General features: G+C 32.1%; 1 pseudogene; it reads right to left on the bottom strand.

Moving 5' to 3' along the window:
- Window positions 1–23,922, bottom strand: part of LOC119670442 — an 81,599-nt pseudogene that overhangs the window by 21,221 nt on the left and 36,456 nt on the right.

Raw genomic sequence — 23,922 nt, 5'->3', positions numbered from 1 at the left:
AACGTTCCAATTCATTTGTCTTTAATAACAATAAAATTTCAAATGCGCTCGTTAACTCTTTGTTGCTGTTGCTGTTGTTGCTGTTGTTGTTCAATTAATTTCGAGATATTGTATACGGAATGCACCATGGAGTTGAGGCTTACGCGCAACATTGTTTATTTAATTGTGCATTGAATTGTGCAGCCCAGGCAACAACAGCAGCAACTGCAGCACTGGCAGCTCAAAATTTAGCGTAGGAATTTCATAATTGTCACGCATTTGCTAACTGCCTTTAGGCGTTGCATTCTCAACGTGGCCTGGGTAGTGCATCGGAGGCAACTGCAACTGCCATGGCTGCCGCGGCGGAGGAGCAACAATTGCGTAGCCACTGAAGCGTTCACAGCCCGGCGTGCAACAGATGTTGTATATTTACTTTGAGGTCTGCTGCATGAGCCAGCACAGTTGGTGCATTATGGCAACAGTTTCGTATTGAATTTGCGGCAAGTGTTGTGTTTGCTGCGCTTGACCCACCATAAATTAAAATGTTATTGCATGAGTAAAACATTATTCAAGCTTAAGAAAAACACAACAAAAATAACGACAAATGGTTCTGTGACATTTTGTGGTCGTTTTTATACTTCTGGAAATAAAAGCAATTATCTCCAGTTAAGTTATTTACTTAAAGTTCATGGAACAGTTTTTATACTATAATACTTAGATAAAAGTATTGTAATTATCCTAGAGGGACTTTAAGTTGAATTACTCATATTTCTGAGCTAAACAAAGTCCATATAATTTTGGATGAAATTGTAAATGATCCATTCAAGTTACTTAAGTCAAAATCATGATACGTTGGATATTATTGATGTTGATATGACGTAGTAATTAATTGTCAGTTTGATTTTTCTTCTATGTTATAATTTCATTGACTTTAGTTTCATTCTTAATTTTCTTCTTCATGTTTGTCTTGCTCATTTATTTTTGTTTACCTGTCCCTAACTACCGAAGTTTCACAAGGACAGAATTCGCAAGTATCCAGGGTTTTGCCTTTGACTTTGTTTTGCAATCACTTAAAAATTTTGCTTAAAAAAATATTAATTAAAAAACTTTTAAGTACAGGATTTTCTAAACCTTTCAAGACTGCAGTTTCACTTTTTTTCTCTATATTTTTCTACTCCTCACACACATAGAAAGAAGAAAAAGAAATTAATATTGTCCGGATGTTTGTAATTGAATGTGATGAGAAGGCCTTTTAAAGTACATGAGAAGTATATGTGAAGCGTAACATTTTCGCATTTTCGCATTTTTCATAACATCTGTGTCCGTATTATTCAACACTCCTAATAAATGAGACCTAAATATCGAATTATGCGGTTTTAGAGTTAAAGATCTCAATTAAGGAGATATACATATTTTTGGAAAATTTTAATAATTATGAAGACAATGTATTTTTTTTTTAAAGATTTTGTGAATCGTATATTGGATATAGTTTCATTCCTCTTAAAAGATTACTTATACATATATATAGATATATATAAGTTTTTTAAAATTTATCCGAACAAAAAATTATTTGGGAGTCATAGAATCACAAGCAAAAGTTATTCGTAGTGTGTCTTGCTATTATTTCAGTTAATAACTATGTAGGGGTTTTATATATAGAAAGTAGTAGAATACAGGATTCTGTTTACACTATATAGAAAGTACTGTTTATGGTATAGAAAGTAGTATAAACAGAATTCTGTATATTTGCTATTTGAATTTAACTTCAATTAGTCTCTAAGGATAAAACAATGAAATTTTATCAGAAAACCGGTTGACTATATCCATATCTTTCATATCAGCAAGAGTAACTGAACGTTTTTCAACATTTAATCTCAAATTGTCCTTTTCAAATTTAACTTTTCAAAAACTATATATTTTCTTTTGAAATGAAATTGTATTAAACTTAAAAAAAAAGAAATTCTTTGAATTTATTTGAAAAATGACCAGTGAGCATAGTAAACATTCTGTACTTTCATGTTGACGATTTAGTCTACAGCCTTTCGCTTGCAACTAGTGACCATGGAGTGCACTATTTGGTACAACCGATTTTTCCCTACAATTGTTAGTTGCAATGAACTTTGACTGAGAGTGCAGAATTTAATTGAAACATAGAAATTTTTGGTAACGCATGGCTGTACGCACTTTTCAAGCAATGCAGTGGGTCCTGACTTCTTGAGCCCTTTCGGAACTTTTAACTTAATCATTTTCTGTCTTAAATGCAAAATTTCTCTCATCATAGAAGACGTTCTTTTGAGACGAGTATTTTTGCAAAATTGAGCAGTCCAGTTTATGTATTTTTTTGAATACTTTTTCCTTGGGAATTTTGAATACGTTTAGCTAAACGCCCTTTTGTTTACTATCTGTAGATTTCATTCAATTTGTAATTGAATGAGATTCCGCACGACTGTTTCTGCAGATTCAAGTTTTTTCGATTACTAGTTTTGCAACACTGCTAGTGTCTTTACAATCTGCTGTGGTCAAAACCATTAAGATATTTACATTATTCACATTAAGATATTTGAGTGGCCTGACAAGTTCATGTTAAAGTTTCCGTTTAAATATTAGACTATTTTAAATTCTACTAAATTCTAAACTTTATTTAAATTCTACTACTAATGAATTTTTTCTAAAAATTCAAATAGAAACGCTTCCACATACTTGTAAACAATAAAATCAATTACAATTCAGTCAAAAATGGGTACAGTGTTGCCACTAGTTTTAAAGTTACACAGTTTGTGATTGGTTACAATTCAATTAGACCACCCAATTATACCCAATTAGGTTATAAGTAGTTGACGTATATAAAATGCATTAACCAAATTGTACTTAGATCTAGATTTAAATATAATTAAAAACTATATAAATTGATAATCTAAGGTTTTGTTTGAAAAATCCTCGTATTTGTGTTGTATTCCATGTATTACCCTATGTAGCATTTTTGACTAAAATGTATCAGATCTGGTCTCGATATTTTTGTGTGAAGAATAATTGTAAATGAATTTTTGCAATTCGAAATCAAAAATTTAATTTTAATTACTTTTGGTACTCGTAATAAATGATGCAAGTGGAAGGAAATTAAGTTCAATTTTATTGATATGATATTTTTACCTTTGTGTAAATCCGTTATGGTATATCCAATTAACAATTTTTAATGCAATTTTCAAAGTAAAAATATTTAATGATTGTTAATTTAATTGGCATCAGTTTTTTGTTGTTAAGCGCGTTGTGGGTTTTGCTGCTGAGCATATTGCATTATTTGTATTGCGAATTGCGATAAAAATCTGAAAACACACAAACAAAATTGAAATAAATATTATGGATTGAATTTATAAATAAAATAGCATATTTAATTATGTATCAATTGGAAAGTGATAAAATCGGCCATTAATATTTCATTATATTCTTAATGTGATAAAACGTTCACGTGCATGCGTTATTAAAGCGGTTAGCATTTTTTTTACTTTTCACTGTTGAGTTGGTACTTAATATGGAATTTTAATACATAACGTAACATATTCGCCAAACCACAGAATATCTATCAATAATCATAAATGGGTTTTAATGTGAAACATACTCGTATAGCCTTAATCACAAAACAAGACGGTTTTCCGGATACGAGTATATCAGCTCTCTCATACATCAGAACATCACTTAGATACATTGCACGTTAGTTGTACTTCAGGGAAGTTTTCTGCCATAATATATTAAAACCTTTAAACCTCTTAATATATTATAGAAACCTCTAATATTAATATGCTATGCGATAAAATGGTAACAAACTTGTCTTGCAAGACAGTTTAGGTAGTTCAAAACCTTTCATGGTCACGTTTTTCAGAAAGCTCAGGAAATTAGTAGAGGTCAGTTATATGCATTATGAAGTACATATAATTCAATTTACAGAAATATAAGTTTTTTATATATCCACAGAAGGATGCATATAAGGAAGGGGGATGCACCGAAATTTTCGTACTATCCATGAATAGTACTATCCATGAATAATTTTAATAGCTTGAAATTTATGAAAACACTATTAACAACAGGATTATCCATAAATCCATTAAATACAATAAAAACCTAACGTTTAAAACAATGAAAGGTACAAATGGAAAAATTAATTTTTTAGCAAATTTGCATAGAATAATTTGCATACAACGGATTTTAATAACATATACTTCCGCAGCATAAAAATTAATATAGTTCCAGCAACAAACCCCAGTACAAATCCAGCAGCAACATATAAAAATGTGTCACCAACACGTTCCTGCAGCAAACCAACAACAACAAATGCCGTCCGTCAAGTGATGAGAATGGTGTTCGGATATGAATGGGTGAGTGCGATTTAAATACGCATTTATGCATGCCTACAAGTATATGGCTAACAACAATAGCACAACAAACACCACAAACACAACAAAAACAACAAAGACAACAATAATAACAACAACAGAGACAACAATAGTCATAACGTAACAACAATAATGCCAACACTTTTCAGGCCTGACAACGCAATCAGTTGTGCATCTAACAAAACAATAGCAAAGCCACATGATGCTGCCGATGCGGCCGATGCTGGCGATGCTACTGATGTCGTTGGTGCTTCTTCATCCGTTAGCACACCGCACTTGTAGATAAGCCCAATGTAGGTTGGTGCCAGTTATGGATATGAAGTGTGCGAACGGAATATCTGCCGCACAAACATCTACTCCTATATGAACACCGTATGTGCATAATGGCGAAAATTGCTGTACGTGGTTGTTCGCAAATGGACTAACTATCCGAACGTGATGATGAGGCTCCGGCATTGCTGATGATGATACCGGTGATGATCATATTATCACGCATTGAAATGGACTTACGATTGTTGAGAATTGTGATGGGAATTTGTTATGATTAAAATTTAGTAATGTCGCCAACGACGTAGCGATGTGTAGAACACTCTGAATCTGCGTTTGAAATTTGTAACAGAAAATATTTTTGAAATTTTAAAATCTAATTTATTTTAATTATATTTAAAGTGTATTTTCATTAAAAATACGAAAAGATGAAAATGAAAATTCGGGTATATAAGAAATACACCTAATTCTTATTATTATTCGTACTGTGTATGAGTAATTTAATGTCATAATGACGAAGTTAGCTATTTTTCTATGAGAAAGGTTTTGTAGTGAAGAAATAAATAATTAAATTTAAATAAATTTATTATATATAAAATTTTTTTTCTTCAAGTGAATATGTCTAAGTATTCATCAGTGCACTCCAGTATGTGGCACTGCAACAGTCGGGTGTATTGTGGCCCATTCTGAGTTTAGAATAGGTCTCTAAGTCCTGTTGCGTCAATAAAAAGTAGTATAGAACCTACTTTACAGAGTTTTATTGCCTCTTCCGTATGAATTATTATTATTATTATCAGTAGTAATTTTTGAGAATATTTGAAGGTTTAATAGTTCATATATAATTGATTGAATGGAAGTGTCAGGAACTGATGATGATTTCCTATTTTAATCGAAAAACATAAGAATTTTAAAAATCGAGTGCTCTAAACACAGGATCATTTATTTTTAGTATCAGGCTGACCAACAATTGACTATAGAACACATAAATACATGGATTATTAATATTCGTATTGTTATGCTTATATGTGCAAATGACTATAAGTAAATACCATAGAGAATATTGACAGTATTACCCAAATTAAAAGAAAGACAGCAGGAACTTGTGAATACGTCAAATGATTGTCAAATTACTGATCATTTAAAGAATAATGATAACAAATAGTTTATATTCTATTTGACATCTTCCGTCCTATATATAATTACATAAGAAATGTCATTATCGAAGTCGAAGCAGACAAAAACCCCTTTCCTTTGAACAGTGTTAGTCTTTGGACTTCTTCCTTACCTTGCAAGGAGTTCAAGGAGAAGTTGACTCCTTGAAATTACATATTTTATAATTTCAGCTGCTAATGGTTAATCAGCTGCATGGAGAGCATATCCTAGCGATTATATTGTTGCGTTTGTATGATGTGGGTTTGTAAGAAATTGACTTTCAAACTAAAAGTAACTGGGTCATATAAAAAAAAAATAATATGCTAATTACTTTATATCTCATAAATCAGTGATTTTGAGTATACGTTGTTGAACTATAACAAAACTATTCAAAATGTGTAACTTATGTGCAGTATTTAAGAATAAGTCTCTGTGACTCTACAGCACGTCTTACACAAATAAAACAGTCGAGCACAAGTTTATATAATTAAACCACTTTTCTTCACACTCCCAGATGAATTCGCATTTTAATCACTAGTGCGTTAGGTCGCTTATCCTTTTAATATTCCGATCACGCCGCATTTCCGTAAATTAGTGCAATCGTCGGGATTGCTTGAAATATGCTCTATCTTTTCGTGAACTTCGCTAATTCGTCTAATACCAACGAATTGTGTGTTCGAATGATGGGTTTCACTTTCCAGTGCATTAATTTGTGGAAGGAATAAAATAACTGTGACCGGATACACTTGCTATTCTAATAGCGAGCAGCAAGACAACAAAGAGGATGACTCTGGTGTGAGCATAAATACTAGTTTATCGCAAATGTGTATTTGATATTAAAATTACACAAATACCCCAAATTCGGACACGCACATGTACTTCTCGAATGTCAGAAAAGAGCTTGGAATGTGTAATTACGTTGAGCGATAACATCGTGTTCGTCTGAGGTGAGGCGAGGGAACGAATCATATTCTCATGTACATACGTGCACTTCGCTAGCCTGCCTCGGACATAATTGGGTTTATAATTATTAATATGACTATTCCATGAATTTGATATCATTAACTTTATTGTCTCAATTTGTTTATTCTGCCTTAGAACGATTTAAAGAAGCGATAAGACAGCAACTAAAGTTCAGTGTACAGAAGGCGAGGAGAAGATATTCAAGAGCTTCTGTTTTTTTACAAAACATGAAAATCATTACAAATTTAATATTAAATTTTGGTTTGGTATAAATTCTGGTGTCCCAGATGGTATCTGTATAATTTTGTAGAATTTGAACGAAATAATGCGGAAATTTTATTTTAAATATTTGGAACTTCTATTCATTTGGTTAACTCTATTTTTTTAAAAAGATGAAATATTTAAGATTTTATCTGATTACAAAATAACACGTACTCATATCATTTTAACGGATTTCATAAGGTATTTATATATTTTTTCAATATCTGTGTATGTATGGGCAAGATAAATTAATTATCAACTGTTATATGCACTTGCCTTACAAAATAAAAAATAAAAAAATATATATAAATAATAATAATACAAATTTAAAATATGTTGACCTACACGAAGTTAGGTTAGGTAGAAATATCTAGCTCGTCTACAACGAAGACCGTGCACGAGTCTTATCGAGTTTATGCCAACATAAAATTTAGAACAAGATGTTAAGTTTATTTGTATCAGAACATTGTAGAAAATTTACTGCACACAATTTTTCGGGCACCAAGGAACCAAAACCTTTTTATCTCATTATCAACAGAACAGGGTATAAGCTTATGTCTTTTTTATATTGATCTCAACATTTTCAGCAGGTGTCTTTCACTGGAAGTCTCATCTTATGAGCCTACGATAAGTAAATACATGACTTTAAGTGCACCTATACAATTCTTCAGTAAAACAATTAAATTTATAATTTCGGGATTAACTGTCTAGTCAGAGATATTGCAGCTAAGGTGATTCAGTTAAAAATTAGCTAAGTGCTTAATAAATCGATCCAAAGAAAGAAATTACATCGTATGATGTCGATCATCAATTACATAAAAATTTAATTAATCATATATAGTAAATAGATTATTAATGAAATTATTTAAAACCACTTCCAAATATAGCGCAAAAAGTCCTTTGATAAAATATAGAACATGATCGCATCTGATACTGTTATTTGCAAGAAGAGTACGATGTAAATCTGAAATTTTTGGCATCTTGCATCCGACTAGGGAGCATTTCAAGTAAAACTAATAATATTGAATATTTTTATTTACAAAGTTTTAAGATTGACTCAAAGTGTGAACGTGTTCTTAAAATGAAAAGTTCATATTCAACAGAAATTGAATACATTCTTCAAATGCCAAATTTCGAGAGACTAAAATGTTTGGGTATTACTTTAAGAAGAGATAATGACAAAAATTAGCAAGAATGAAAAGTATAAAGAAGCTACTTGCAAAACTTTTCGAACACTCCTCGTACAATGCTTTTGCTTTATGCACTTTTGTGAATAAAAATTAAATTTGTTATCTCAATAAATTCCTAATGCGATATTAGAGAGATAATGATGAGATATTAGAGAATGTATATTACTTGTATTTTTAGTCTCGATTATTAAGACAAGACAAATCGATCTAGTCATATTGGAGTGTCTACTTCTCTATGTCAGAAATTTATTCGCTACCTAACAAAGCTAGTCGCGAACTCAAAGTCTTTTTTTGTCTTACATTAAGACTGAAAAGTTTTCGGAAATTCTCATTTAAAATTCGCGCGCTGTATATTTTTCGATATTTTAAGTTTATGTAGTTTGGCAGCACTGTCCTTAATTACTATGCCAAAAATGAGCTCGATCTGTCAGACAGTTCGTTTACGGCAGCTGTTGAAACCAGTTCCCCTCAGTAGTGCGTTGCGAAATGTCTTCGACGGTCGTACGACCGTCCTGGAAGGCTTTGTACCACTCATAAACTTGAGTTTTCGATAAAACTGATTCCCCATAAGCCTTTTGTAGCATTCGCAACGATTCTGCACACGAAATTTCGTTCGAAACACAAAATTTGATGCAAACTCTTTGTTCAATATTTTTTTCCATTGTTTTTTTCGCAACGCCCTACTGAGGTGAACTGGTTTCAACAGCTGCCGTAAACGAACTGTCTGACAGATCGCGCTCATTTTTGGCATAGTAATTAAGGACAGTGCTGCCAAACTACATAAACTTAAATATCGGAAAATATACAGCGCGCGAATTTTAAATGAGAATTTCCGAAAACTTTTCGGTCTTAATGTATTTCGGAACTTAAAAGAAAACATAAAAATCTGTCACTAATTTCTTTAAGGTTATTTTTAAAAGGTTTTTGATTAACTTATTGAAATGTTTGACAATTAATTAAATATTTTACTACACTGGAAATCTGTCACCTAATTAACCTTTGCCATAAATTGTTGTCGATCTCATCGCATTTCCTGAGTAATTATTTATGCAAAAATGCTACCTAAAATTGTTTAAAGCAAAGAAAAATCATTTAAATGCAAATCACGCCCAAAACGAATCGATTCCAATAAATTTTCAACCAGAAGTGCGGCTTCATAGTCCAAAGCAAATGCACATCAAAAACACTTAAAAATGCAAATAAACTTTGAATCGTAGAAATTTGCATAAATAAATTTTTATTATTTTAGATAATAATAGATTGTATTCAAAGCAAGCAATTAAAAGCCAATAATAGATTTTTCTGTTTGCCTATTTCCAAATTTTTACAGACAATCTGCGATTTTTCTATTAAATTCTTGCGTCAATTAATCAAGACTTGTGCCATAAAATATTGTTTACTCTATGAGTGAACATTCTCTGTATCACTCCTGACTCAATACTTTTTATTTGTCCGCAATTGCCATCAAACAGCGCGTTTCAACTACACATCAATTGCAAGTGTCTAAAAAATTGCTAAAATCCATTATTTTGCTTTATAAAATTTTCAATTTCGCGGTTAAAATGTCAGAGGTTACAGGTTTTATAAGGGGAGCAATCTGCATCGATTTAGGAAACTAGTCCGCATCAACGGAAAGTTTGGAGAGCCCTGCAGTTGCATATCGCAGCGATTCTATGCGACATATTTGCCACTCAACAATATTAGCTTCGACAATATTAATAGCGCTCGGATTCCATAAACTTTGCGTATGCAGCCGTGTGTAATTCGTTCTCATATTTTGATCTGCTCGTCTATACAAACCCATGTGTAGAATTTCTTTTCATAGGTATGTACGAGCATATCTCCATACACACATTAGCGTACACAGCTAATGCACAGACATACCGATCCGTGATTATATGTAGCTATTGAAATGGGAACACATTTTGACCCAATTTATTTATTTATTGAAATTGCTTTTTGCTCAATAAAATCTCAATGTGAAGTGCACTACTTGTTGGGTCTGTGCTTTGTGCGCTGAAAAGGTGAAGAGATAGCTGGGGACTTCTGTTGTTATATTCTGTAATTTTTCTTAACTAAAAAGCCATAGAGAAGCGCACACTCTATGTCAATGTCATTTCTGCTGTATTGAAATATTGCTTTCATAACAGTTTCAAGCGAATTTTCTCCTTTGTTCGAAACGCACTTAAATATTTCCTTTTATTTGTGTTATTTTTTGCAGTGTATTGATTTTTGTCAGTAGAATGGCTTTGAAATTTTTAAAACAACTTTGAGCCTTCGAGAGAATTATACAATCAATGTAACCCACAACGTTGGGTGGCGAACTGCATTACAGCACCACAAAACGGCCATTTCCATACAACACATTTTTCTATCAGCTAAAGTCTCCTCTAGTATAAAATGACACAAATTTAACTTTATTAATGCAGCAATTTCCGACCAAATTGATCAATTTTGTTCAAGCAAGTTATGTGGTCACACTTTCTTCTCTCGTATTTCAGCCAACAGCTAACAGCCAACCAACGTATAAGGTTTCCCGATAAGAGTGATTCATTGCTGGTGTGAGTCTATTTGAATGGAGACATTCATTCCGATGAATGACTAAATTGCAAAACTATCTCGTACTGGCAGCTTTAGAGCCAATTTACAAAACCAAATTATACAAAATTTATTGAATATGCGATGCTCAACCAATGTGTGTGGGATTGTATTACTTTCTTTTGTGTTATAACTAATGATGCTACACTTATGGATAATGCATTTCGTAGCTCTTAGCTCCACTATCTACTACTTTATACACATTTGTCAACGGTCGTCTTAAAATTTCATAATTCCAAATCGTGTGGAAAAATAAATCAAATAGCAAAATTAACTCAAATTAAATAATAAAAAATTCGTTCAGTTGGAAATTAAAATTAGAGATTTTGCATTTCGTCATGTCCGTACAATGAGTTTAATAAAAGGTGTTCAAAATATTAGTGAATTTAATTAAAATTAAACTTTTTAAAATGAAAGTCTTATATCCCTAACAGCTATGTGTCTCTCTCATACCTCTAATTGTTGAACTAAATATATGTTTGCGAGTAATTCTTGTATGTTAATTCAATTAGTTAGGGTAAATAATAATACTCTTATATCGCCGAAAAGTTAAAAGACAAGCAGTTTATTTATTGCTATTGTCCTGTGTCCTATTATATACGTTAATTTGAAAGTAAAATAAACTATTTGAGAACCAAAATAGGTTCTCACGTGTTTTCAAAATACGTGCTTAAAGGTAATAGTGAGTGATTCTATTACAGTTGGGTAAGCGGACTAGCAATCTACTATACTTACTTGAAACATATAGTGCTAACGAAATATTTACGGTATATGCTTCAATAGAAGTTAAGAATTCTTTTTATAGCACATATATAATATATGGATACTAACAAATAACACCTCTTGAAGTCCCAATCATAAAATCTTAATAAATTCGTTATTCCAAAAAGGAAAAAAGGAAAGCAAAAAATAAGGAATACTTTATCTTAACCAGGGATAATAGTGGTGTGTCAGGGATATAGGTATCATTCACTTAAGGCAGAAAACAAAATTTGTTTTCTTTGTTTTATTTATTTAATCTTTCCAAATAGAAATTTTGCGAATCCTAAAAAACTAACATGTATGCTATTGAGCTAGGGTATTTATTTTTATCAATGATTTCCTTTTTTCTTTTAAGGTGATTTAAGTGTCAAACACGAGGATTTAAATGCTACATGAGTCTTTCTCGGAATTTAGGTGTATATTGGTGAATAACTTCTTCAAAAGTTAGTAAATGTAGGTCTTTGTGTAGGTTTTTGTTTTTGACGTACCACGGAGCGCACGTTCCTTGTCGGAGAATTTTGTTTTGTACTCTCTGGATTTTTTCTATCTTTGTGTTACACGCTGAACACCACAGATCTATAGCATAGGTCCAAATTGGCTTTAATATTTATTTTTAAATTAACCATTTGTTATCGAGACTGAATTTAGAGTAGCGATTTAGAAGCCAGTATAATTCTTTATATTTAAGAAAGCAAATTGATGTCCTTTATATATAGGGTTTCACGAATTGAACCGAATTTTTATATCTTTCGGCCAATAAAAAATTGCTCTTTTTGGACATTGCGAAAATCGACATCCGAGGTTAAAGTAGGGATGAAGTGCGTAATACAGAAAGAAGTTAAGTCCTTCTTAGCGACAAATTCATGTTGCTAGCAGTTCTTTAAAAGTGTTTGTCAAAAAATCATCTGTGAATTTACATTACTTTAAACGTTAAGTTGGAAATAAATGCACATCCTTAATGCCAGGTAACCGATCTTTTTTGAAAAGGAATTTTTTTTAATAATTTTCTTTTCTTAATTTTGTCTCTTTTATGGTCCATCCAGAAATCATAGAGCGCTAAGAGAGCCGCCTCTTTTGTCAGTATATTTATTTAACACGGCTCTGGTTATCGAAATCGCAACGTACATTGATTGTATCTGAATTTTTGTAAAGAGTAGATAAGGAAATATGCACAACCATTCTATAGTATTAAATTCTGATAAATGGTATTACTTAAGAAAAACATTCCATCCATTTCTTGCCTTGAATAAACTTTCGATTTGATGGAATTCTAGACTTACGCGATAGCGCACATTCCTTAGACTCGCTGGCACAGCCAAAACGGATTTCTGATCGAAACGTAAGCAAATTCAATAATTTCTGCCAAAGCTGGCATATTTGTAAAGTACACAAAAACCTTTCTGAATTGGTAAGTAAACATGTACGCACGCAATTATTACATTCGTGTGCGTGCACTCGCACACAAACACACGCTAGCGCCGTAAACAAACACAAATAAATAATCTTTATGACTTCGAGAATAGAGGCAAAATCGTTGACTTTTCCTTCTGCCATTGTGAAAATATGCGGAATAAACAAAACGCAAGAAGCAAAAAGCAAAAGCAGACAGAAATCAAATGTCGTTGTTGGCAGAAAGAACACGAAAACAAACACAACAACATTAGCAAAGTCAACAAAAATATGAACTAAGTCCAAAGGACAACTTTTCAGCCTTTTCGGGTTTACTGGTTTTGTTGTTTACTTTTTGTTGTTTTTGTTATTTACTGTTTACTGTTTATTGTCTTTGTTGTTCTTGTTTTTTTGTCATTGTTGTTGTTGTTGTTGTTGTCTTGTCGTTTCAATTTGACTTAAAACCCAAAATAAAGTAACCCATCAACCTTAAATTTCATAATTTCAAGTCAACATAAACTATTTGGTTAACTTTGTAGTGTATTTTTTATTATGTGTTTGTGTGAGGGCAGTGCTCAACAAAACGTACATTCGCACTAACACAGTCACATACACATATTAAAATGTTTATATGGCAGTTATTGGCAGTTTTGACAATTTTTTTTTTCGCTTGAAAGTTATTCAAAACAAATTTTAATTTTTTCTTGAAATTTTTTACTTAAAGCAAAGCAAATTTAAGGACATCAAAAATTATTGAATTCTTCTTCGTTCGTATGGAAAAAATAGACTTGAACCAAAAAAATCTATTTTAAAATAGTTTTTAATTCCAAAAGTTCTGTATTGAATTTCTTACAAAATATGATGTCATTTTATGAAACCAAATGTCCTTATTTCGTTCAAATTCTAAACTTAAAATTTAATAATGAAAATAATATAATTTTTATTTTGACTCAATAGGTCTATTCCACGAGCTACTCGTAAAGTACAAACTGAAAATTTAACACAAATAAATTGCTAAATTACTCTCTTTACACAGATTTTATTTTCATGGAACAGCTTGGTGAAAAGTCTGATGAGAACACTAGTGCCGCGCAAACAAACAATACAAAAATTTAAATTCTAACCAAAACAGCTGATGTACAAGTAAAGTCTGTGTAGCATTTTCAAAGTTCGACAGGGATGTTACTTTCTCAGATGCTCTCATTTACTCGAAAAAACGCTGGTGGAACGCACCTGTGTAAACACAGAGTTACTCCAAGTTACTACGAGTAGCTCATGGAACAGACCTAATAGTTGATCTGATAACCAAGAACTCTTTAATAAAAAAATAATAAATAACAAAGACCAAATTCTCTATCAGGTCTGAAATTGCAGGTTTAGAATGTGTGGATCATGTCAAAATTGACTACGCCACTGTTGTAAGATTCAATTAATTCCTATTGACTAATCATAGCAACTGCTTATTAAATAACCTTATCTATAGCTAAAAGAATCAGTACTTCATTTATCTATCTTCTAATGAGGACACACAAATGCCTACCAACTAATCAAAGTCTTCGTGTACTGCTAATCCACGTGATTAGGAAACCAAAATTACGATTACCTTAGAACAGTTACTTAATAAATACATTTAATGTCAGAACTGCAGTAAATAAGATGGTTTTAATACGAGTAGCATCCTGACCAACTGTTAGAATATAGAACTCCGGTTTATAGAGGTTATCCGCAAAAAAGCAGTCTCTTGTGATAAAATGATAAAAATTATAAAGATGATAGTTTTTGTAGTACTAGTCTTAACGAATAGATTCCGATTTCTCCACCAATTTTCGGATATCCCCTCTAAGTCTTTATTTTTCATTAAGATGTGTCATTCCTGCTTCACATTCTGTGTGAGTATAAAGGTAAAAGTTATTAATCGAAGACATAAGTAATCTAATTAAATGACACTAATATAAGAAACAAATGAAAAAATCTCATTGTACCCATCTAACAGTGGTTTAAGTTTTTCAGCCAGTGGCAGAGTAACTCTTGCCACTAATTAGTAATGAAAAACTGTTCATACTATAAATTTACTAAAAATATGAATATAAAAATAAGGGTTTATTAAAAAAAAATTTTATCTGATCATACAGTTTCAAACTTGTTTCAAAAAGAATTCCAAATGTTTTTGAAAAGGTATATACTATTATGAGCTGGGTACGTTTTATTGTACTCATACAATGCAATCAAAATGAATCTCAATCCGCCGAAGATATCAATGGTTTTCGTGTTCACCGGGTTAAAATTTTCAAAAAGTTTATTGTATATTTTGAATAAACTTTTCAATGTTATTGTTAATATATCTCCGATTAATAAAGAAGTGGGAAAACCGCATTCAATAGTGAAAAGTAATCGCATGAATAAACAAACAAACAATATACAACAACAAATACAGCAAAGTAAACAAGAAATATTTCTGAAACAAACTCGACGTGAAAACAATGAACGGATACGATTGTTTGCTATTCTTGTTTGGTTTACTTGGGTTTGGTTTTGACACTCACTCGCGGCTCTTGCCTTCACGCTTTGTTAACACCGAATGACGAAATGCGTGCAAGATAGGCAGGCGATCCAAAGTTGCAAGAGAATAGAGAGATGCAACCTTATGGTTTCTAGACAATGTAGAAAACGTGTTCGAGTGACTTGACAATTCAACAGATAAGCTATTTTTGTTTTGACAATCATTGATGTCCTATAAAAGAGTTTAAAGTAGGAGATTAATTAATTCTGCTAATAGTTTAATAGAAGAAAACATTAGTTAGAATATTCGCGGTGGATTGGTTTTTAAAGTGTATACTGCAAGTTTGTTGTTATTGAAAAATGTGACAAAAGGATAATCAAATTGATTATGAAGTCCACACAGAAATACATAAACTGTAGTAAGGTCAAGATTACTATAAAAACGTTTATATAAACTTATTTGCTGAACTGAAAGCTAAGGTAAGTAATGACTTAAAATATTCTAATATATTTTTGCAATACATGGATGAAAAAAAAATTAAACTCATATTTACATATGTAAATTGTAAGTTTTTCATTAGATGTATCTTTAAATGCAATGGATTAGCATTCAGTTTTGCCATATCGGCTATCCGTTATCCACAATAATTCCAAATTTCATTTTATAGAAAAGTTTGCATTTCTTTAAAAATAATTGATCGATAACACGATCAAACTATTTAAAACCAATATGTGTTAACAGAAATAGGTATAGAAATATTCATAAAATCGATTCGATTCACAAAAAAATTAATGTTCCCTTGAGGACCTATATCCGTTAGAAAAACTTACATCTGAAGGCAAATTAATTATTAAATTATTTAGGGAGCAACTCAGAAAAATCAATCAGATTACTATTGACGTGAAGAGTAAACATCTAACTCTATATAAGAGTTATAAACACATACTGTTATATAGATGAACATGCATTGAAATCAAGTAAGATTTGCATTAATTACTGCAGAAGCTGTAACTTCTTGGAGGTAAATTCAAAACATTTCCTCTGTTCTTGTAAAACGTTTGTTGTGGAATGAATGGTCATAATCAAATCCTGTCATTTGGCAGATATTCAAGTTCATAGCTATAAGTATCACACAAAACTATTTTTTTTTTGTAATATTAATTAAATGCTCTAAGGAGACTAAGAATTCTTATAAGGTTCCACTGGAGTTAAGTTGTTATCCAAGCAATTTGTAACTTCGAAGTGGTGAGAACAATCTCACTCTATTTAAATTGATAGATTTTTCAAATTGAAGTTTTGTTTTTTTTACTAAACAACATAGGCCATGACCAATAAAATGTGAAACAAGTATAATTAATTTGTTACGTAAACCATAAGGCGCTATTATTCAGAAAGTTTATGTTAGTGTATCAACAGACTCCGTTCCGTAGTGAGTACAAACTAAATATCCAACTTTCTTAAGGAAAGATGAAAGGCCTATTACAGTACTTGTTTTGGTTGAGTTCCTTGCAGTTTAAAATAAATCCGCTTCCCTTTCTTTTACAAACTCTGATCATAAATTAAAAAAACGCTTTAAAAACTTTTAAGTACTCATAATTTGGAAACTCACATTTGTTTTTATGCTTCAAATTAGTTGCATGAAAAAAATTAAAAAAAGTAAGAGATATTTTAAGAAAACATATCCGTTTCAGTTTTCATGATTCAGAGAATGGAACATTAATTTAATTAAATATTAGCCACACTTCAGATGCCGTAGATGGTTCCGTGCGTGGCATTTATGTGTGCTCATGAGAATGTGCAGACCCTGCACTAGATTAAAAGCACTTCTGTTCGTCAAAGTTCAACATAAACTTGATCATTTTATGGCTTGATTGACTGGCAACTGCTGGGACTGAATGACTGAACGACTGAATGAAAGAAAGGAAATGAAGAAACCGAGCAGGAAGAACCTAACACACTTAACACATGTGCGAGTGGCTGACAGAAACTGATGCATCTGAATTATGCTTGCGATTGCGGTTTTAAATGATGTCGGGATCGTGCAACTCAGTCATGTGATGCAGCGATCGTACGAATTGAACTTGCAGATCAACGTCATTGCACTTTTAACATTCATTTTCTTTCTCTTAAAATGCATTTATTTACACAGTGCACAATCCGCAGTTCAGAGCTCAGAGCTTACCTCAATCATTGCTGACGGCAGTCAGAAGAACAACAATTTCAGAACAATAACACGCAACCGCAGTAGTTAAACTTTTTGTCTGTGTTCTGCGTTCCCGCTGGGACCGCTGGGACCGCTGCTACAGTTTAACTCATTCAGCTCAATACTTAATACTTGTAATTACAGTCGAAAGATTGATTAAATAATTTTTATGTACAATAATTACGAAATACAACAACAAATAGTGTAATAAATCGTTTACAGCAGTTTTTATAAAGTTTGAGGGGAATGTCACCTTTACACGCATTGCTGCTGTGTGTTTTCCTATTTTTAATCTTCCAGTTTTTCGAGTCCTGATGTAGTTTTCCGATTGTGCATTAATAGCAGCAATTTTTTCTTGTTCATCAAATTGCAAATGAATTGGAGAGGCAGAATGTCGTGGTGTGATGTCGAGTAATTAATTATTACATAGAGAGTTCAATTAGAACTTGATTTTGTTGTTGATTTTAGTTTACATAATTTTTTCTAATTAAAATTAATTTTTACAAGTATTCGCAATGTCAATCGCTGCCTGCTGCAGACAGTTAGCCATCAATATGCATAACTGCAGCTTCTGTCCACTTGCCGCGTCCGTTGCACAGCCGAGTGTCAGTTGATGTTAATATATTCAATAGCCTTGCTTTAGGCTATAACGTAACGCACTCATACTCGTACGTCTGACATTTTTCTGAAAACACTTAAAGGCACACTCGAGTTTTGATGTGGCAGCAACCATTTTGAAGGCCTCTTACCCATCAGTACGCCTAACATTGTTTCACATTAAAATTGCGGATGCTAGCCACACTTGCTGTTGATGAAGTGCTTGGCTTTATGATACATCTTCTTTCTGCCATCCTCCCCAGTGTGCAATGCTAACCACAAGATACGCAATTGCACAAAAGTATCTGCTTCAAAGTAAAAAACACAAAATGCTGCGGTAAATTGGAACTTGAATACTTGTTTTGTTTTGGTTTTTGTTGTTTGGCTTAAATTGTAACTTGATTCAGATATGTTGATAAAAACATTATAAACCCGACCAACAATCCAACGCAACCCAACAACCTAACAACCAAACAACCGAACAACCGAACAACAAAAAGTACAACCAAACTGAATTACTTGAATAGAATATTTGAGGCGTGAACTTGTTGAATTTGTGTGTACTCAACGGGTTTTTGTTACAATTCTTCTCTTGTCTTTTGATTACCTTTGCCGCCAGGTATTTATTTCATTTTTCATGTTCGTTTCCTTTCTTTTATTTCAGTTTATTTATTTTGTATCTCAGTGCTTGCCTCTTGTTTTCAACCAGCCATTCCTATTATTAGACAAAGAAACTTGATGATTTTAAATTACATTAGGTTTAAGCTTCTCAGACTGTTCCCTTTCCTTGCCCGGCTTTCCCTTGTGTAAAAGGCAGCATCACAAAATTACATATTATTCCAAAAATTTAATTTTCCTTTACAAGATTTGCAATTTAACAAATATTTTCGGTTTCCACAGAAAGCCACACACAAATTTCATATTTCATAATGCAAGCAGTTTGGACCATTTGGATTGGATCAAAACCTTCGAGTAAATATTATAGCTTTGCTAGTGAATTCTTTATTTATTGAAAAGTAAAAAGCACTTCTATTAAGGATTTTCATTGGGCCTAACAATATTGTATATCAATTGAAACCATCTTAATTAAAATTTCTCTGCTCTTTCTCTGTAACTCTTTGAAATTGATTTACAAATCAATAGTGGTATTCGTAACTCGGTGCCCGGTAACCACTAAAATGGAAGAGTTTTATATACACTTTTTTTTGTGAAATTACAACGTTGACAAGTTAACGAATTACCGAGGGATCACATCCGACAATTTTTTTGGCTTAGATAAAATATTAGACGATTCTTATTATTGGAAAGTGTTGCAAAAATTTTAAATTGAATTTGAAACATTTAACAAAATATAATAATAAATAGAGAAATACACTTAAATAGTAAATATTTGAATAATACAATAAATTCTACTATAATTAACATTATAGTTTTTCCATTTTCTGTTTCTTATGTTGAAGCTGTTTTGAGCTAGTGCACTTATATTCTTTTTTAACTTGAGGTATTCTCAAAACCCCTCTTTACACCTTGACTAGATTATTGTTTATCACTTCATCAGACTAAGCAATAATTGAATTCAGATCTGCATACCTCCCCGAGGAGCCTTTAACAATTTTGAGATTTGATAACGCGGTGTTGGTAATTCTGTGAGTTTTCGCAAATAATTTTGTATTTACCACAAAATTAAAAAACAAAACTCAGCTGCTTTGACAGTACAATTTTATTTCACCGAGAAGTTTACCGAGACATTTGTCACTTTACTGAGTTATCGAGCTATGTCTAAATATTTCTAGTTTATGGAGACATTTGTCATTTTATCCTTTTACCGATTACGGAATTACCGAGCTATGTCTGAATATTTCTAGTTTATCGAGACATTTGTCATTTGTCAATCATTTTTTTGATTACCGAATTACCGACCTATGTTTGAATATTTGTAATATAAAATTGTTAAGCACGTTAAGATTCCAGACTAGATGTAGGAAAATTACCTCATCATTTGCCGTAAAAATAGAAATTGCTATTTGTATCTGGTATAGATCTAATGCCCCATAAATTATTATAGTACAAATTGAAGATGTTGTGTCTTATGAGAAAGAAGCATTGTTTATTTGAAATATATCGTCTCATTGTTGAATATAGTATCTCAGTTGTTGAATACTAAAAAAAGAAGTAAAAACATCGTACAATTGTCAAAAGAATAACTCAGACATAGATTTACTAATATATAAATAAGAACTTGGGAACTACAACTGTCACATATTTTGTACTGGAAACTTAAATAATTTAGTATTTATTAAATGAAATACACATCTTCAACCTTTTTTTCTGAAAACCACAAGTAAAAAATTTAACTAATAAAATACCGAATGCCCTATTTCATTCCTAAATTCATTGGCCCTGTTTCAGTTCACTCTGTGTACTCCCTTCTGGTATACCTTGTCGATCATTTAAACAGTGACTGTCAAGTCTTAAAACGTTCTTTAATATTTTAGCCAAATAAGAAGTGTTAAAACCATTTAAGTCTCTGTTGGAAGAATAGAAAATATGAGAATTTCAAACGATTTATCTTAACAAATAAAAAACCAAAATTAAGCTAATGAAGCACTTTAGCCCTACAAATTGTAAGGTGTTAAGTCAAATATTGCGTTTCTTATTCACGGCTCTTTTCAGGTTTTTTTTTTCGAACCTGTAGAATACGTAACTTCGCGGAAGAGATAATAATGTGATAATTTCTACGAAAGTTGAGGCAGAGGTCAAACTATCTTCAGAGAAAAGTGTGTACACTGTACAGATTACAGGCGCGTTTTATCCAAAACCTAAAATGCATAAAAGATGGAATTTAACATGTAATTATGTTCGGGCAGATTAACTACAAAAAATGTTAAACTTAACTTTGCAATAAAAGCACAGGTGAGTTCATTAATTAAAAGATACTCTCCTCCTCCTCCTCCTGCGTTTGCTCGGTTCAGTTCTGTGGTAAAAATTAAAACTTGTTAAAAGCACAACAAAGAAACTTTCCTGAATTTCGTATTTTGTTGAAAATTTGTTAGCTTCTTTAGATAAAAAATTTTTAAATAATAATTTTGCGCTTGTGTGGTCTTTCTAATGGGTTAATATTTTCAGTTTTCTACCAATTTGTTTCTTGAGGTCGAAAATTAAGCAAAACAAACTGTCGAAAAATCCAAAAGTGGAAAAGTGGAGTTGTTTTTTAAATACTGCACAGCATAATCAACTTTAAAACAATGTCAGCACTCGAAAGCAAAGTCCATAATTTGGAATTTGCTTGGCCTATTTAGTGGGATTCTATGCTAACTTTTCTGTATTATTTAGTTTTTGTTTGTTTTTAGTGCATCGCAAAAACTTTTAAGGTTGCACTACGGTTACCACGAGCATTAAGATCTGACATAAATTTTTTTGGTGAAAAGTCAAGATACATTTGCGAGTTAGAAAAAATGGTGAAATGTGATTGCGCCGGGTTTGAATTTAGTTCATTTTCCAGACACAGTTTTTCATTATTTATTTTTTTATTATAATGTAATAAAAAGTTGACAGAAGAGAACAAAAAATCGCTAAAAACCCCTGAAACGTGTCCGCATTAAAATTTGAGGTTTGTCATCTGCTGCAACAGTTGAAGAATCTCACGTTTCAGTGCCGCTGTCGCTGTCGCTGGTTTCGTGTTAAATACTTTTCTGTGCTGGCAGGTTGGCACTGCGGTTTAGTGCGGCGCAGCGCGTCGTAGTTTGGTTTGACTTGATTCAGCTCAGTTTGGTTTGGTTCGGCCCGGTATTGTCTGGTCCCCGTGCACAATGGTGCTGCATTGTTTGTTGAGCTGTGGCATTACCAGTGTAAATAATTTTTATCTTCTTTTTTCCGTTTTCGGAAATATTGCACACTTGTAGCAAAAGTATTAAAATTTTTATGACAGGTTTTTAAATATTATTATTGTTTTTCCACATGATGAAGAGGTGCTTATGACTCCGTGTGAAGCAAAAACACAAAGTGTTTCTTCATTTCTTGTTTCATGACAATGTTGACATGTTAACAAATTCATTTGTGTTCCTTCATGCCAAACAATTGTGTCTGTTCAACGCTTCCGATATTCTCGTTCAACCGCTCAAAATGTAATAAAATTTCCAGACCCGCCAGCCACAAATTCTCCACACGTTAGCGTTTTGTTTGTACTTGAAATATTAAATTTGGTTTTATTTCAGATTAATTTTCACACCAAAATGCAAAACAATTAAAAGCATTCGAGTTCGGTTAGAAAAGACTTAGACTTTACAAACAAAAAATGTTAAAATTATGTTCAATTTAAATTAAAGCCAAAGTGTGAAATTTCCGCACTTACCACATACTTTTGTTTCGTCCATTGAATATCTGAAAGAAAAATATATTTTTTTAGTACATTTGTCGGACACGAAAACATATGAGAAGAATTTGGTATGCACATATTTTTCCAATGATTTTATTTAATTGTAGCACATCAAGCCAAAGCCCACCACATTAAAATTATTAATATTTTGACACATGTTTCTCTATAACCAACACATTTTCACTGACAGTCGGCAATTAACTGCAGCCAGAAATGAGCCGTAAGCATAAATAAAAACTAATTTTCCAGAGATAATATATGGAGTATGAGATGTTACAACAACAAAACCCCATCACCATCACTACCACCACCAACAACAACAACAACAAATAAAATACAAAATTAATTGTCTAAATGCACATGCTTGACAGCCAGAAGGCAGCAGGCAGAGGAAAACTTTCACTAAGCAATACAAAATCATCGCGACGAAACCGTAACAAAACTAAACTGAGTCAATGCAACTCCCAACCTAATCGCACAACACTAAAATCTATTTACAATAAGCACAAACCTAAGACATCTTAAGTGGAAAAGCGAAAGTCCAAATCACTTGGGCGTTCGCATTTGTGGAGCTGCCGCTGCCGCTGACACTGATACTGATACCCGAGCATCAACCGCCGGAGTGCGTCAGGCGTGCATTTGAATTTTTGAGTTTGACATGGAAAAAGTGAAACCATGCAGCAGAGAACGAAGCGACATTTTAAATTTAGTTCCAGCTTTGGTTTTGTTATAAATTATAAAATATTGTTTTTCTGGCAAAATGCATTTCTAAAGAGTCGCGCACCAGCTGTAATCCATATACTATCGCATCCACGCCAGCATCTTTTACGCAATTCGATGATGCATTTTCGATTCGAACGCATAAATTTGAGATTATGAACATTATTCTTCTGCTGTCTGTCTCAACCAGAGACTGCAGTTTTATTTTTTTTTTATTTTTTATGTATCTAAAGCAACGCGCTCAAATTAAATCAAACAACGAATTCGTTGATTCAGTTATGTAGGTTTTGGGCACAATCGAATCTATAATAAAAGATCATTAATATTAGTTTAGGATGCTTACAAAGATTATTTACGGGCTTTGCTTTATGCCAGTAGACAAATATTCCAAATCGAAAACGATTAGAAAACAAAATTAAATCAAATTTCAGATACAATATTTCGTACTGTGATAAATTTGGAATATAATATTCATCTTTTTTCATTAAATATTTTAGGTAACATTTTAATTAACTAAAAGAAAACATTAATACTTCAAGAGATTTTTTAATAATTTATCAAATGGATTTACTCGTTGA

Source organism: Teleopsis dalmanni, chromosome 1 (genome assembly GCF_002237135.1).
Source record: "Teleopsis dalmanni isolate 2A chromosome 1, ASM223713v2, whole genome shotgun sequence".
Lineage (NCBI taxonomy): Eukaryota > Metazoa > Arthropoda > Insecta > Diptera > Diopsidae > Teleopsis > Teleopsis dalmanni.
The sequence above is the reverse complement of the archived record's forward strand: the minus strand, read 5'-3'. Positions and strand labels throughout refer to the sequence as shown.